Source organism: Girardinichthys multiradiatus, chromosome 3, assembly GCF_021462225.1.
Source record: "Girardinichthys multiradiatus isolate DD_20200921_A chromosome 3, DD_fGirMul_XY1, whole genome shotgun sequence".
In the NCBI taxonomy this organism is placed as follows: domain Eukaryota; kingdom Metazoa; phylum Chordata; class Actinopteri; order Cyprinodontiformes; family Goodeidae; genus Girardinichthys; species Girardinichthys multiradiatus.
Window position 1 is genome coordinate 30,033,571 of NC_061796.1, and position 17,826 is coordinate 30,051,396.

At 39.9% G+C, this 17,826-nt stretch overlaps 1 protein-coding gene across 2 annotated transcripts in view; it reads left to right on the top strand.

The window, feature by feature from the left end:
- The first annotated feature begins 4,096 nt into the window (after positions 1–4,096).
- Positions 4,097–17,826, top strand: part of LOC124865443 (glutamate receptor ionotropic, NMDA 2D) — a 105,065-nt gene continuing 91,335 nt past the window's right edge. For both annotated transcript variants that reach the window (XM_047360528.1, XM_047360529.1), the window contains exon 1: positions 4,097–4,401. The gene's annotated coding sequence lies outside the window, so the exon portion shown is untranslated. The remainder of the gene's footprint in view (positions 4,402–17,826) is intronic.

The following is a 17,826-nucleotide window of genomic DNA, read 5'->3' on the forward strand; positions in this document are numbered from 1 at the left end:
AAAATTTGATTCACTGTATCTTTCCTAATAATTCTAAACAACCAATAGTCTTAAGTTAATAAAGGCCTGATCTTAATGGGTAGCCAAACTTTCTAAATACTTTTTCTTTCCCTTTTTATCTAACTTCAAAACTAGAGAATGCAAAAAAATACCCTGATTGTGCTTGAAATGTTGCCTTATCAGCTCATCTTTAAAAGCTGGTGCTAATTGTCTTGGAATATTTACACAGCAATCAGATAAATCATGAAATTCCCTGGGTACCTGAATTTTGAGCCATTAATATTCAGCTGGTTACAAGAAACCACAGATTTTACATGCACTCTAAAATTGCTGGGTGAAAAACTACCCAATTTGTTAACTTAGTCCTGGGTGAAATATTAAGGCTATGAAAAACTTGACTGGAAAGTATAACCCGTAACCTGGATTTGTAAACAAGCATGAATGATCCTTCTGTTAAATCTATGCATGTGAGCCTTGCTGGGATGCAGGTTTGCATGTACTGTGGGAGACAATAAAAGTACCCACAGATAACCTAAATATACACAAAGAGATCATGCAAACTCTACACAGAGACCCAGCTAGGATTTGAACCAAGCACCTTTTTGATGTGGGGCAACAGTGCTAACAACTGCCTCACTTTGCCTGTCTATAATAACTTTAAACAAAGTGTGAATGCTAAAAGTAGATCGCACTAGTTTGCACTAATTACTTAGCATGTATAAGGCTAATGTGATATTTATTAAATAAACTTGTTCTCTATTGTGAGTGTGAGGGATTAACACAACCCAATGGCATAACATTACTATACTGTAGCATTTTACCATCTTAGTCATTCTTAATTGTGTATTTATTGTGTTACATACATATTACAAAACAAAGTATTCAAAACTTAAATGACATTATACAAAAAAACAATGATCAACCCCTCCCAATTACCTCTCAGTGACTGGTAGTATTCTTGCACATTGTGCCAGTTTCTTTAATCATCTGACAAACCCTATTTAACTAGTGGCACCGACTTTGCAAGATGTGAGCCATTCTAAGGAGACAAAAACTCTCCGCCAGCATGTTGTCCAGCTGAAGGCCAAAGGGATGACCCTATCAACCATAGCAAGGCAACTGGTTGTTTCAAATCATTGATTTATTGAATGCTTTTTCTTTGTAACATCACATCACATAACTCATTCAAGGATCTCCAAAATGTTGAATGTCCATAGAAAACAAATTCAAAGCAGGACAGGGTAATGTTGGGCATCTAATTAAGTCAACACTGTAGATGGAATTGTTGACCAGTTCAGCATTGAACAGGGTAATGATCCCTCTCCTCACACAGTGTCTTGGCATTTAAGAGCATATAGACTTAAAGTTCCCACTGCAGTGTCCAACCCTCACATTATCAAAAAGAATTAAAAGGCAAGACTAACCTATGCTGAGGAACATGTTGATTGGACAGCGAACTGCTCCAAAGTTCATGTCAGTGAGGAGAGCCAGTTTGATTTATTTTATCAAGGAGAGGGAGCTGCCCAAGACCCAATCTGACAAAAAAACAGACGCACGCAGTCACAATCACACATTCCCACCCTCATGCGTATACCTAAAAACACACAACCACACATCCAACATAAAGACACACAACAATAGAGGTTGTACACTCACTCACACTCCCCATACATACTGTATACTCCCAGGTCCAGGTACCGATACCCCAGAGAGGGCAACCAGCCCCCAAATCAAGGAGGTGGTCCCCATTATTCTGGTGGAGACAGGCAGACTGCCCTAGCACCAGTCAAGAGTAGTGCCGGCATCACTCGAACCAGAACAACCCTAGCCCAGACCCCAACCCCCCGACTCCAACCCCAACTACCCCCATCCCGATCTGGAGTGGGGGCCACGAACAAAAGAGGGGTCCACCTGCCCCAAAATAGCCTGTCAACCAAAACCGTCCCAGGATGAAACAGTCCCAAACTCCCAACAAATTCAGATCTCAACCCCATGAGCCCCCCACCCCCCATGAACCCCAACATGAATTTCACCACAGGGCCACCCACATCCAAGACACAGATATCGAACACATGCCCCTGAACCCAAACGCCATGAATCCCCTCCCCACAGGGGCACACCCCCACAGATGAGCTCTACCCTGAAAAGCCGATGAGGACACATCCACACAGCACAAGCTCCTCACACAGCCCCACTGCAAACACCTCCGCCGCACACTGCCTTCTATCACACAGTGCGGCACAACGGCAAGACAAGGGCCCTGCGCAACACCACCCCAGCCTCTGGCCACAAGCGCAACAGAACATACACCACTGAGCACCATACTCACAACGGACCCCCCGACCTCACACCAAGACAAAACAAACTCACCTGGCAAGTAGTCCCCAGCTGGTGGCACGCACACGGGGCTGACAGCCCCACCATGCCACAGCAACCACACACACACCTCAAACAATGAAAGGTAATATTCTGTTCCTATGTTCCTGCACAGTGTTGTCCTTACGAGCTTCAATTGTTAAAATACTTAATGCAATGGAAAGGGCAGAAAAGAGCTATTTCACTTATTTGAGTAGCAAATTGGATGGAATCAGATGCTCACTTCAGGTTCTTGTTTGCACTTTAAACAATTGTGAACTTTTTTTTATGAAATCTTTTTAATTTATGAGGTGGATGGTTGTTAAACAGTATTTCCTCTGTCATAGGAGCCAATTTTGAATACTTGCCAGGTTGAAAACAACATGTAAGAAATGATGTCTAAAACCTCAAAAATGTGTATTTACACCAGATTAGACTTGTTGTTCAGTTTATAGCATCTAGGTGCCATAAGAACCAAGACTTTATATTGTTTTTAGGTTAAATATTAATTCATGTGGGCTTTTTAATGTGAACAAAGCCAGTGTCTACAGTTTGTATTAATTTCTGTCATCTGATCTTTTTTATTGGTTGAGCAGATGTTTCTGGTTGATATTTGAGCTTTTATCTTTGGTCATGAGCTTCAATGAGGTTGGAAGGCCCCCTTGCCATCACCCTAATCTTTAGCTCAATGGACAGATTATATATTAGATTAGAGACAGACCTCTAACTGGAACACTCCAAAAATTATTCTTCTAGTCCAACGTAATATGTTGGTAACGATAATTGTAAATTATTATTGTAAATCTAAATCTGCCAGGGGTATGAATACATTTGGGCTTAACTGTACCTTGCAACTGTACCTTAATGCAAAAATGTGCTCTGAGAACCATTGATGCAAATGAATAAAAGTTACCACATCCCAGACCAAACACTCTCTCTTGCACTTCTCCCTCTGGCAGAGACTCTTGGATGAAAAGAAGCAAAAATACACCCCAAGCAATGCATCTCCTGTTGCATTTCTCTAACAGACGAGAAAAGTTATGTCAAATTTATTTTACACTCTGCACCCGAAACACCGACATTAAGAATCTGAACTGCAGCACTAAAACACCGCATGTTTCCTGCACTGACTGCAAACTGCGCCTGCATGGCACGCATACATGCTCCTTCAGTCATCCATCCACATGCACACACGCACACAAGGAAGGCTATGAAGCTGCGGCTGTCCATGCTAAGACGCACCAGGCAGCTGCCTGGGTGACACTCACATGTGGATCCACAGCCGCTCGTGTGGCGCCTCCGTTTTGCTTGGAGAAGCAGAAAGAGGCGATAGGAGGCAGCAGTAAAAAAAGAGGGGGGTAAAAAAGCAGGACGTCGAGGGACGGAGGGAGGGAGCTGGTGATGGGTGGATGGATGGATAGATAGATAGATGATGGAGGGAGGGAACGAGGGGGAAATGCGGAGCGACGCAAAGGGAAGGGGGCATGAGAGGGCTGAGTGGTTCTAGTAAATATTTATATTGTATTATAATACGTGGAAGGAGACTGAGAAATGAGGGGAGATAGAGAGAGCGTCCCATTCCTTTATTAATTTTATTCCGGACCGCTAAGTTTAGCATTCAACACGTGTCGCCTGAGATGGAGAGAGGCAGGGAGGGTGGAAGGGGGAGGAGGAGAGAGATGCAGGGGGAGAGAGGGAGGTTGACGGTTGCTAGGTGACGGGGCGCATATACTGAATTTTAACAAAAGAAGAGGGAAAGAGGGAGAGCTGGAGAGAGTGCGTGTGAGAGAGGAGAGAGGGAGCGAGAGAGGTGAAGAGAGAGATCGGGAGAAATTGAATACATGTAGAACATATATATTTATACAGATATATATTTTCACAACGTGCGTGTCTGTGTGCGTGTGCGCGCGTGTGTGGCGGCGGCGGCAGTGGAGGTGGTGGTGGTGGTGGAGAGGGACACCCGCAAAACGGATACCTCAAAAAGCAAGGATGTGAAAAAGGATGGAGGGACGCAGGAAGAGAGGGGGGAAAGGCTGGTAAAATTCAGTAAGTACATGTTTGTTTGATATGGTTCATATTTGCTGTGCGCATTTTTTGCTCCAAACACGCACACAGACTCTCTGCTGCTGTTACTGCTGCTGCTTTAGATTAATTGCGGCTCGGGCAGTGAGAGGATGCTGCGCGTCTTTGAGAAATGGAATAGATGAGCAGTCGGATGTCGGCATCCGTATGTAGGGACGCTTGTGATGGAGAGATGGAGGTTGGAAGCGGCCGGCGCGCCGGGCTTTGACCCCTCTGTCATTGCTGCGCCCGAAAAACTCACAGACGCAGATGGGATAGACGCTCACGCACACAGTTTACCGGCAGTTCAATTAATCATGCACACCAAAGAACATTGAGGCTGCACCGATCCAGTCTTTCTGGAAATGTTTGGTGATAAAGACAGAGTTTCAGTTAAGGAGAAAAACTGGCAACAGTTTTCATGTTTCACTTTGCTGCGGATGTTTTAATTGATGCTCATTTTCTCCACATGCCAGCTTAGTGTTTGGTGCGTGAATGTATGCTTCATTTTAAAAAGCCACTGCAAGATTGCCAATCAGTTTTCCCCCCTCTTGATCTATTTATATCCCGATACGCTGAATATTTGGGCGTATGGCGGCCCACGGTAATCCCCTCTGTTGCCACCGAAGAATCTTCAGACAGCTGGAACCGACGCTTTGTTATTTATTTTATTTTTTTCCAAAGGAGTGTGTGTGTATGTGTGTGTTTGAGAGACATTTTTACTCAATTTGGTTGTCCAGAGTAAGTTTTTCTTGCCAATAAGGCGTGATTCTGTTTAATTTTCTAATATAAAAAAAGGAGGAGGTGGGGTCTTGGACTGTAAAGACCACCAAGGGAGAACATAATGATGTTGACCTGTAAAATGGAGAGGCACAGTGTTTGCTACTCTCACGGATTTACTGCAGTGCTTGAGAGTGACAATGTCAAATTTATAGGCCTGCACTAGGAAGCTATTGGATGCACAATTGAAACTAATGTTTTTATTTCCTTCGTTTCCCTCCCAGATGATCTGTTCAGTTCATCATTTTCCCTCACAGGCCCCCCTTTTTGAAATTGTACACACATGCAGGCATACTGCAGCAGTGTACTGCATGCACTGCTGCCCCTGAAGTGTTGCCTTCAGTGTCCCCTTCTCTGCTGAACAGTCGCCCAGAGATCTGTACTGTACCAGCTGTTGTAATGGGGGGAGGGGGGGTTAAAGAATCAGTCAGAAGGTGTGACAAGAACGAGGACGTGGATAGAAGGCATGAGGAGGGGGGTCAAAGTAAAGCTGAATGGAATTGGGTCTCAAAGTGGGTGGAAGTTGTTGGAGAGATGTGAGGAACAGAGTCAACATTTGTGAGCTTGTTTTGTCCAACTCCACGCTCCTCATCAATTTCATCCCATTGATTCTTTGACTTGAGCTCAGAAAAGCCTGGAGCTTATGGCTCAATCCTCCCCCCACTCACTCTCCTTCCCCTCATTTGCTTGTTTTTCTTCTGCCAATACCCCAGCTTCTTCTTTTCCATTCTCTTTCACCCCTGCAACCTATGACTTCCTTTGCACTGGTTTGGTCTACTGCCTCCCCCTCCTTTCATAGTGGGTGCGATGTGGGTTGTTTCCTCGATCCTGCAGCCCACCTAAACCCCCACATTTGTTTTCTCACCCTCTCTACACGTGCCACCCAGTGTTCTTTTAATACCACTAATTAAGGTAAAGCTCGTTAACATAGAACATCAATTAGCCTTTAACGAGATCAGAGGCGGCTGTTTTGGAGCGATTACTGTACTTTCTTCTCCCAGGGTGCATCTCTGGACTCCTCTGCAGACTATTGGAACTATGGAGTTCGTAGTGAGGAGTTGTGTGACAAGAATGTATTTCAGCAATTATTTCCCTGCAGTTTGCTTGGAAGACACAGCAACAGATGTCAAACTCTTTAACTACAAATCTTCTATTTCCTCTGATACCATCTCTCACTTGAACTCATTAAATAAATCCGCATCATTTTGGAAAAGACTCCCCTCCTTTGAAAGCAGCTGGGGACACAGATTGGCAGACTGTTATCCACGACCAAAGTCTTAATTGCAGATAGCATTTTAAGGTTTTATTGCCCAAACTCGCTCTAAGTGTCCAGTTTAGCCATAAAATGATGCATCCAACAGTCAATGCAACTTTTTTCCATATGTAAAAATTAAAAGTTGAAGAGCTGGCAGTTAAAAGACCAAGGCAGAAAGCCTTCTGAGGAAGAACCGTGTGTGCAGTCGTGCAGTTAAAGCTGAGATAATTAGTTTGCCAGATAGCCACAGTTCTGCAGCATCTTTCATGTCAGGTCTTTCCTGGTTCATCATTTCTACAGCACCACAAACTGAATGTCTGGTTATTAAAAACAAATCAAATTCAGTCACCATTATTTATCTGTTGTAAAAACCAGTGGCAGAAACGATTAAAATGATTAAATTGTTCAAATGATAGAAGCAAAGAATGGCACAACAGAGTAAAAACGAACTCACAAATCTTAATAAAAATCTCAACAATATTAAAGGAAATGAGTAAATACAATGAACATTTGTCAGGCTTTTATATTACCAATAGACTTCATAACGGTGAGCTATCAAATTCAGAACTAGAAGCAATAGAATGAAGGTGTTTTTACGCATTTTAATATTTGTATTAATAGAAGAGTAATCATTCAAACAAAGACATTTGCAAGATGTCATGCTTGACTCTGTGAAGTTGTGATGACATTTTTCTGACTACACTGAACATTTTGCAGTTAAAGTTATTTATCATCTCTACATTGAACAGAATTTGACAAGCTTGTTGCAGCATTATAGTACAAAGGAATAATCTCCCATTTTGCCTCTAGAACTAGGAGGTTTCTTACAAACTATGTCTTAAGGTGTCCTTACACGGCAGAGGGAATTGTTGGTTTGGGTGTCCGAGGGTTTATTTCCCACAAATGCCACAAGACATCTTAGATTGATATCTTGGGAGTTCAGAAGCTAAGTGTGCTTCTCATCCTCTGTGTTTTGTTTTCGAGTCACTGCTGAGAGGCATGAGGTGGTATGAAATTCTCACATGATAGTGAATACTATGATTTCATAGCATTTACTGAACACTTTTTAATGAAATTTTATAACATGATATATTGATTTTATCTAAAGCAGAAAAATAATAAATTCTCCTACTGCAGTTAGATATTTGTCATTATAAGAACATTATCTATAACCAAGACAACAGCTGCTTTACAACAGCTGCTTTTGAGGGCAAAGGTTTGAAGTCACGAATATATTGGTCTATATCATGGTTATTTAATATGACAACTTGTTTGGGTTTGGACATTGTATTTTTTGCACTTAAAGAGCAATGTAACAGTATACTTTTATTTTTTAATATTCTTTTTTTTTTTTGTTGCATTGTTTTGAGATAATTTGGAGCCAAATTGTAAATTCAAATTCAAACTTGATAATTCTAAAGCCCTAAATGACACCGGGACTTTTAATGTAACAAGATGAAGTGTTACTAACCTATTAGTGATCATAATATTGTGATGATTATTATTTATATAGTGAATGTAGATCCTTACGCTAAAAGGATACCATTTTCAAATCCAGCATGTTCCATGACGGACAGAGGTGGAAATCCCAAAATAATGAAGACAGTAACTTTCCTTTTCTATGTTCAGTCTTCCTATTATCTGCTGAAGGTCTTGCTCTCTTGCAGCTTAAATTTGTTGTCTAAAATAGTTTCCTTTGAAATATCTCAAACAACTCACTGATCCTAAAAACAGGCAATTTTTGAGTATTATTTCTTCACTATAAAAAATTCACACTTAAGGTTGTTATCGATCAGTGTGACCTGTCAGAGCTTAAATATGGTGTTTATTGATGGGAAAAAAAAATCTGATTTCTGACTTTCAAATGAGACAGTTACCAGTAAGGGCTAATCCAGATGAAAATAATCCTATTCTGATCTAATGGCAAGTCTCAGTGCATCTCTGATTATCAAGTATTTTATGATGACGAGCAATAGAAAAAACCCTTTAAGGACCAAGTAGGTAGGTTACCTGCACTAATTTACTGAAACAGTTTCAAGTTTCATGTCACTTTTCCTGCAGAATGTGTGAAACAATACCACAATTATTAGATATTAAAGTTTATGGCAATTAGAGCATTGGCTAAAACAAAGAAATCCAAACACAAACTAATATAAAATACAGGATGTCTCTTAACAAACGGGTGGAGATAGGCATAGATACTTAATTGGACACTCCGATAGACTGGATAGGTAGAATGATAAACAAAATCACACACAAAGGTACAATCAAACACAACACCAAGGGACCGTTTAGCAAGCAGTTCTTACCCACACTCACAATCAAACAGGTGCGCGCACACACACACACACACACACACACACGCACACACATGCTCACGCACAAACCTGAGCCATAGCCCTGCGGCGTGTTTTGGGAATAAGCAGCTAGAAGGCACACAGCTTCACATGGCTGCATGCAACAGACAGTCACACAACTCATAGAAAGTATATTCAAGGGAGAGCCCCATGGGTATTTATACAGGCACAAGCACTAACACAACAAGAGCAAGATATGCACAAACAATGACTGCTTCACAGAAACAAACACAAGTCACCATTTTGGATGAGAGAGGACCTTGGGACTGTCCCCATGGGACGCACACTCACACACTGTATGTACTGTTTACATTCACACTGCAATGACACTGACACATGCACGCACAAAGGGGAAACAGAATTAAGATAAATAATGGAAGAGGATGAAAAGATGTACAAGAATGTTTTGTGGAGCATGGCGTTTTGCATGGCATTTGTGGTCACTCATGATGATGGATGGGACAGGAAATGACACCATAAGTAGTTTTTAAAAAGAGGAATTGGGGGCAGTTTTAAGAACTGTGTTAGGTAGTGCCTGCAGCCCATGTCACATGTCAAAAAGAGCTGGGGTGTCATGAATCCTGTGCATCTGTGGGACTTGCCTGTGCTGCATGCTGGGCCATCTTTGTTAACCCTACATCAGTCTTAAAGAACTTCAAGGCTGGTTTTGATCTGCAGTGAATGTGCTGGAATCACATTGCCTTCCAAAATTATTTATACCTCTTAAACTATTTTACATTTTGTCACATCACACGAAAAACTTCTATGAATTTTTGCTGGATTTTATATGATACACCATACATTGTAAAGCAGAAGTAAAATGATACATGACTTTAAACTTTTTTTTTTACAAATAAAACTGGATTTTACTCAAATTCTTCTACATGAAGTCAGGTGCAACCAATTGTCTTCAGAACTCACCTAACTAGTAAACACTGTCCATCTCTTTGCAAACTAATGTCAATATAAATCAAACTGTTCTTTGAAGGCCTCAGTAGTTTGTTAAAGAACATTGGTAAACACACATCATTATGAATATCAAGAAACAGCAGACAGGTAAGGGATAAGAAATGTAAGGCAAGGTTACAGGATTGTAACATCTCACAGAGCACTGTTCAGTTCATAATCCGAAAATGGAAAGAGTTTGGCAAGACAATGCTATTAACAGGCCACACAAGGAGCCCATTAGGAGAGAAAACCAGCCAAGAGGCCCGTGGTGACTCTGCAGGAGCCGCAAAGAACCACAACTCAGGTATAAAAATCTGTTGACACAAATCTGGCCTTTATAGAAGAGCGACCCTGAAACCACGATAGCAATTTTAACCTGAATGCAAAATGCTATGTGTAACAGAAGATCCTGAACACACCAGACCCTCTGTGGAATGTGGTAGAGGCAGCATTATGCTGTGGGGATACTTTTCTTAGCAGAGACAAGGAAGTTGGTCAGTATACATTAAAAGATGGGTGGACCTAAATAGAGGGTATCACTGTAAAAAACAAATAACCCTGCTAAGCTACCAAAGACCTAAGGCTGGGGTGCAGAATTACCTTTCAGTAGGACAATAACCCTAAACATATAGTCAGTAGTACAATGGAATAATTTAGATTAAAACAAATTCAATATTTAGCATGTCTAATGCAAATCTAATGTTGTAACACTTAAAAATTTCTGTCTACAGACATTGACTGTGCTTAAGTTCTTTTGCAAAGAAGAATTGGCAAAAAAATACTATTTCTTCATGTGTAAAGCAAAAGATTTGGAGCTATAGTTGCAGCAAAAGGTGGTTCTGCAAAGTTTTGACTCAGGAGGCCTAATACAAATACACAGCATACGTTTTCAGTATTGTATCTGTAAGCGTATTATTTTCCTTCCACTTATTTGCGTTGGTTTGTTTCATAAAATCCCCTATAAAATAAACTAATGTTTTTATTGTAATGTGATCAAATGTAAAAGGCATGAATACTTTTGTATGGCCCTGTATAACGTTCAGGTACCAGGTGCAAAATTACACACAAAAATAAAAATTTTTGTTTGTGCTCCATCTCTGTGTGTAAATCACCTTCTAAAACTAGCCCTGTGAGTACTGACAACCTTTATGACACAGACAATAACAATAGGCTGATATGCTGATTGTAATTTATTTCTTCAAGATTTGTTTGAGCGACTTCTTTTTCACATTGAAACATTTTTCTTGTTACTATTGTAAGTATTGGCAAGAAAGCTCACTTTAAAATTTTGTCATTACAGTTCCATAGTGATGTCTTCAAATGAGCCGAGAAATAATCTTGACCTTAATCCGGGGCTAATCATACTCATCAGGCTGATTGTGATGTAATCTACTCAGAGTTAGCCGTCACATACTTTTTGTTATAGGAGGAAGCTCTTGGTACTTACTTTGGGAAACAGAGGCACTCATTCACACATTTTGCACTGAGCAATGATGGGAAATAGCACGGAAAACAGCTGTTGGCACAGGATGTTCTGTCTCATCTTTATTCAAATATTAACTTCGCAGTTTACAGCTCTGTCAATTTACAGTGCTTTAGAAAAGTATTCATAACCTTTAAGATTTTCCAAATTTTGTTATGTCACAACCACAAACGTAAAATTTGTTTTTTATTTTTTTTCTATTTAACAGACCATCACAAAGTAGCACATAGTTGTTAAGTAAAATGAAAAGGACAAATGTTTTACAAACAAATATCAGTCTTTATAGTATGTCTCTTTCAGCTTTACATATCCAGAGACTGAAAGTTCTGCCATTTTCCATTTGGAAAACAGATCAAGCATTTTCAGATTGGATGGATAGCGTCTGTAAATATAAATTTTCACCTCTTGCAAAGGATTTTCAATTGTATTTAGATCTAGATTTTGACCGGGCCATTCTAAACACATGGATATGCTTTGAATTAAACCATCCATTTTAGTTCTGGGTGGAAGCTTAGGCTCAATGTCCTGGTGAATCTCCACCCCAGTCACCAACAGGTTTTAACAGGGTTTTGTCGAGCATAGCCCTGTATTTAGCTGCATACTACTTTCTATCAAATCTGACCAACTTCCCTGTGTTAGTTCTAAAGAACCAACCTCATTGCATGAGGCAGCCACCACCATGTTTTATTTTGGGATTGGTGTATTCAGGCCTATGTGCACTGTTGGTTTACCACCACATACAGCACTTGGCCTGTAGGCCAAATCATGTACGTTTGACCATCATCTGACCATAACATCTTCCTCCACCTGTTTTCTGTGTCCCCTACATGGCTTATGGTTTGGGACTTTTAATGACTTCCCATTGATTGGCATGGTTCTGCTAATCCAGTAAAAACTAATAGCAGAACAATTTTTTTGTTTAACGGATTAGCAATTTTGCTTACTTTGGAAACCGTTAGTGGACCATAAAGCTTCAGCTAAATTATGTTTCACCAACTTCAAGTCCGCTAACAAAATTCACAAGTTTGAAAAAGTTTATTTCTGTTGTGAGCAGGTGTCCAAGAGGCTGTCAGGCACGCTATTCGCTTACTATGTGTATGCCTGACAAGACATCATTGTGGGACGTGGCAGCAACTAGCTGAAAGCAGTTTTCAATTGCAGTTACAAAGAGTCTAGTTATTCTTGAAGTTATAGAAGGAGACTTAGTGACAGTAGTCTTAGTGGGTAGCAGTTAGCTTCCGCTACTTTATTTATCTGTTTAGCGGTTTAGCATTAGCAAAGCTAATATTTTAGTTAGTGGAATATGGGCTAGCAAAGCTAACTTTTTGGTTAGCTGTGTCCACCAGTGACTTTCTTTCAAAAATGGCTTTTTTTGCCACTCTTGCATAAAAAACAGATTTGTGAAGTGCACAACATATAATCCACCTGAGCTGTTTATATCTGCAGCTCCTCCAGAGTTGCCATGGGCCTCTTTACTGCTTCTCTGATTAATGCTCTCCTTACCAAGCATGTCTTGAAAAGTGTCCAGCTGCGCCAGACTGGATTGATTATCACTACATACTGTAAACATCCCCGCACCTTTGTCAAAGTCTTCATGTTACATTTTGTTTCTAATGTTCTCTAGCAAACCACTGAGGTCTTACATAATTTTAATTAAGATTAAATTACACACGGGAAGTGCTAGCAGTTGTTCACACTGGATTTCATTTAGTCGTATCATGCATGCAACACTTTTTATATATTACTATAAGGTGTGTTGTGAAACATGTTCCAATTTCCTTCCACTGAATGCACTTCCTTGCATTGGTCTGTGGCACAAAATTCAAATAAGGTACAGTGACTTTTGTGGTTTTAATGGGGCAAAATTGAAAAGTTTGAGGACTATGAATGCCTTTTAAAGGATTATTAAGTTTCTATTTGTCAGAGCATACTGTGTATGAGCAGTCATGTTTCATCCTCAAGAGTGATGTTGGCCTTTGTTTAATTTCAGCAGCTTTTTAATGTTGAGTCATCATTCATGCCTTGGTTAACCACTAATGCTGTCCAGATGAATTGCATTAGACCTAATCATTTATCATTTATTGATTTAGTAAACATACAAATTAGATGCCGACAAACAGTGAATGGTTTGCTTTTAATAACCTGAATCAGTTGTTTGCATGGATTATTAATTTGATGTAACTGTCAACAGCGGTGCTGCTATTTGTGCTGTTGTTTTCTCTAAAAAAGCAAAATCATAGCTGTTAAAAATATCTCATATTTCTTTCCCTGCTTTCCATGATTTAAGTTCTGCATGGTATCAGCGTAAAAAGTTGTGGCTGTCACTTGCTGCCCAGCGGCTGTCTGATGAGACGCTGCAGCTCAATGTGTCAAGTCTATAAAAAGTAGAGGAAGAAAAAGGCAGATATTTAATATTCATTGCTTTGAAACAAACATCACAAGATTAACGAGCTAATTGATTTGGTGATGTGAGGATGATTCAGAGAGGATCTGACATCCCTCCCTTTACCTACCCCTCACCAGCTCATATGCTAGACAATTATCTGAGGCTTCGAAAAAAATCTTCACTGGTCTGAGTCCTCAGCATCTTCTCCCCCTGTTGGGATCCTGTCAGTTTGGAAGTAGACTGTGCCAAAGTTATCCGCCAGTGTTTATAGGACAGGCTGACAGAAGTGTCACTAACACCTTTGGTTATCATTCAGGGCTGAGCCAGATGTGCTGCGAATGCAGCGCAGAAATCCCCTTATTATTGTTACTCATCATAGTTAGAACTGAGCTTTTCTGCTAAAATGTGTCAATTCCTACTAAAAAAGTGAGCTAATTTTATTGGTATAAATAAAGTTTTTTTATTCAAGCAAAGTCTTCACTATCCTTGAATGCCAACTTGTTTGTGAATGCACCTGGATGCACAAAAATACAATAGTTATCAGCTGAGGTTTAATCTGTTTATCCCCTGAATAAGACTGCAAATCATTACTATGCAGAGCTTGCTGGGAGAGTCTTAAGCAGCTTCGTTTTGAGTTGTTACGAAATGTTTCACCTTATAGGTCCTGAAGGGCTGCACCGTCGGCTGCTTTTCATCTCGCTCTTTTAATTAGTGACTGATTTAGATCTGGCTAGGTGATCCCAGTGTCTAGCCAATCAATGAGGGAATGAATGGAAGCTGTGGTGCAAACAGAGCATAGAAGCAACAGCAACTTTGCTGCTACAGGTTCAGCATAGAAAGGGGGGAACTGAGTATTTTTTTCAGTACTTTAATATGATTCCAATAAATTCTTATTACTCCGAGATGTACTTCCTCTGGCTCATCAGATCTGCTGAGAAATTTCATCTAATTTGTTTTTGCTTTCAATCTCAGGGCTTGTTAAATCAGCCAAGCATTTGATTCATGGCTGCACTGTATGTTATGTAAATGGAAATTGTGGTTCATTCCTATATAAGCTTCATTGATAGTGATTCGATACAGAGGCTGTTTTCCTTGTACCAAAATCCACAACAGTTTCTGGATGTCTGTAAAAGGTTGAGCAGGAATTTATAATAATTCATCTTAAAAAATAAACCCAATAGCATAATCCCTCAGGCTGTGCATTGTGAGAAAACTTCGACAGAGCATTGGGGAAAACAAACTACTGAAAATAATTTACATTGAGTAGACAATTTGTTGCAATTTTCAGTCTGGAAGCATAGGAGACGGTCTGTGAGAGGTGCTGCAGACTCCACTGTACAACATGTCGGGTGTCAAAGTGAGAAAATTAAATATTCTTGCTCCTTGGCCACCTTCATAGCAGCATTTATTCTAGAATTGGCAGTGTGCATGCAAACTGTATAGCCTCCTTACAGAGCTCTTTTCATTTACTCACGTCAAATTAGTACAGGCCGACTGAAATAAACCCATATACTTGTTATATCAATCCCACCTGCATGATTCCCAGACTGACCTTTCCACATGAAAGCTTGACCTTACTGATATTTATGTGAGAACATTCATGAAGGTAGTAAACCATTTGTAGTAGACGTCGACTGAATAGATGTGTTTACGTGTCTGTGGGTGTGAGAGAGGGGAGAGAAGATAAAGTAGAAGCAACAGGGAAATATTTCTGTGCATCATTCATATACAAATTTATTTTATTCATGCAGTCTGTGTGCGTGCACGCTACCAATGTCCTGGGGATTAAATGTGTGATAGAGGCTTGGAGGACAATGCATGCACACAGCTGTATGTATTTGTAAAATGGTTCAAGAGGTCTGAGCTGTAGATCAAGGAAGAGGGAAACAACTGACAGGGCTTTATTTCTAATGGGTAATTTTTCTAAACACATCAGACAAGTTCATTCTTGAGCGTTACTGCAATTACTGGACAGTGCAGAGTTATAATGGTGCAAAATTAAACTTTCTCATCTCCACTTGTGTAATTATAGTCCGTGTTGGATGCCTTGAGTTAGAAAGACAAGTTATGGATAATGTCAAATACTTAAGTAATAATCATCAGTAAAGGGTATCTCAATGCATTTTGTGTCTTGCATGCTAGAAAGCTTCCGAGTGACATCATGATTTATTTTTGAGAAAAAAAAGCTATTTTAGTCTTATATTGTGTGCAAGGCTAAGTGTTTCGCTTCAATTAATTTCAATCAATCCAAAGAAAAGAGAGAGAAATGTGAGTACTCATCTTAATGTGTATAAGTGAAGCCCAATTAATTGGCATTGTCTCTTGCCTTAATACTGTAATCCAGAATAAATAAAAAAAAAGATACTCTGAACATTCAAAGATTGGGACCATTTTGAATGACCAGAGGGAAGTAAAAGGGGCTTGAAATGTCAGTATAAAATGCTGGTTTGCTGTGAAGAAACACCAAAGTGAGATGTCACAGTGACTGTTTCATTTTGTTCCGGCAGATGGTTTGCAAAACTGGAGACTACCTCCTGAAAACAAGTTTCTGCTTTTGGCTTTTTCAAGTTACAGTGCATATTCAAACAATCATGTCAAGTGTGCCTTGCAGGCTTGTAAGAAAAGCGCTTTTAAAACAATGTTACTTTACTAGGTTTAATCAAAAAGAAGACAAGTGGAAGTGTTCTCAGAGTAAGGGTGCTGTCTCAGTAGACAAAAATCACTACCAACTTAGGAATTCGCAATCCTAGAACCCTGAAATTAGAAATAAATAAAATGGACATTGGTAAGAATAAGTTAGGATGTTGCAATGAATTGATGCTGTTGTTAAAGTAAATTTGAACAACACAGATTTGACTACATTTGAAAGGATACATGTGATTAGCACTTTAGGACAGATGTAATACAGGGATATCCTAAATGACATGAGGAACAAGGAAGATACATTAAGATGTCATAAAGAAGCATTAGATGGATTGGTTGGAATATTAAGGTTCTTAAATAGTAATAAAGAAAGAAAGGTGCAGTCAAAACAAAGAATGAGGACATGGGTGAGATGAGGAAGGGCTGTAAAAAATAGTATAACTGGATAAAAATGATCATAAAGACCGATGGGAGAGAAAAGTGGGATGACAAAGGGTTTTAAAGAAGGATGAGGAGAGTGAGTGGGATAATTGTCATTTCTATGGTCTGGGAGAAGGCATCAGAAGAAATAGAGGTATGGGGAGAGGTCGTAAAGAGACATGAAGGACATAGGTGGGATAAAGAGACATAAAGAAGGCTGAGAAGAAAGAGAGGAATGTAGAAGGCTTGCAAAGAGAGATCAGGAAAGGAGTTGGATGAAAAGGTGAAGAAAGGGGGCAGGAAAATGGGAAAAAGAGGGTCCTTTAGAAGGATAAAAAGAAGGAAATGTGGGATGAAGAGGTGTAGTAAAGAGGGATTAGAAGGGTGAAAAAAAGAGATTATAAACATGGACGAGGGGGAAGAGAGGAATGAAGAGGGTCCTTAAGGAGGTATGAGGAGATAGAATGGGATGACAATGGGTTGGAAAGAGAGATGAGGAGGAAGAATGGAAAGTAGACAGGTCATATTGATGAAGAATATGAACAGGATGATGAGGGGCCATAAAAAAGATGATGGGGGTGAATGGGATGAAGAGTGATTGTAAAGAAGGATATAGAGAATGTATGAAATGAAATTAGGATGAGAAAATGAGACAAGGTGCTTGAGTCAGATCACAAAACAGTTAATTGGTCACAAAAGAAGAAGTAATCTCTATCTGGTCATTCATAAATCACTAATTGAACCAGGAGTACCACACACACATGAGCTTTCAAATATCAAGATGACATTATGAAACCAAGGAAAGCATGGGGTGGAAATGAGTGTGTATGTGTGATGCCTTTCTGGTTCTGGCCTATTTTCAAGTGTCATCACTACTTAAAAAACTACTGTTGGCTGAAGTCCTATTACGTCTCAGTGCACTTCAATGCAATCCTTCCACGATATGTTTATGGTCAGAAATAATGTACCTCCAAAGCGCACTTCACATCTAGGTGCGTATTGGACGCAAATCCATTTATGTGTTTTCACCTGAAATCCCTTGCTGTTTTTACAAAACCCATGGAGATGGTGAAAAGGCATCAAACACTTTGTTAACAAAGTACCCTTAAAATGTGAGGCAGTTTGTCTTTAACAAACT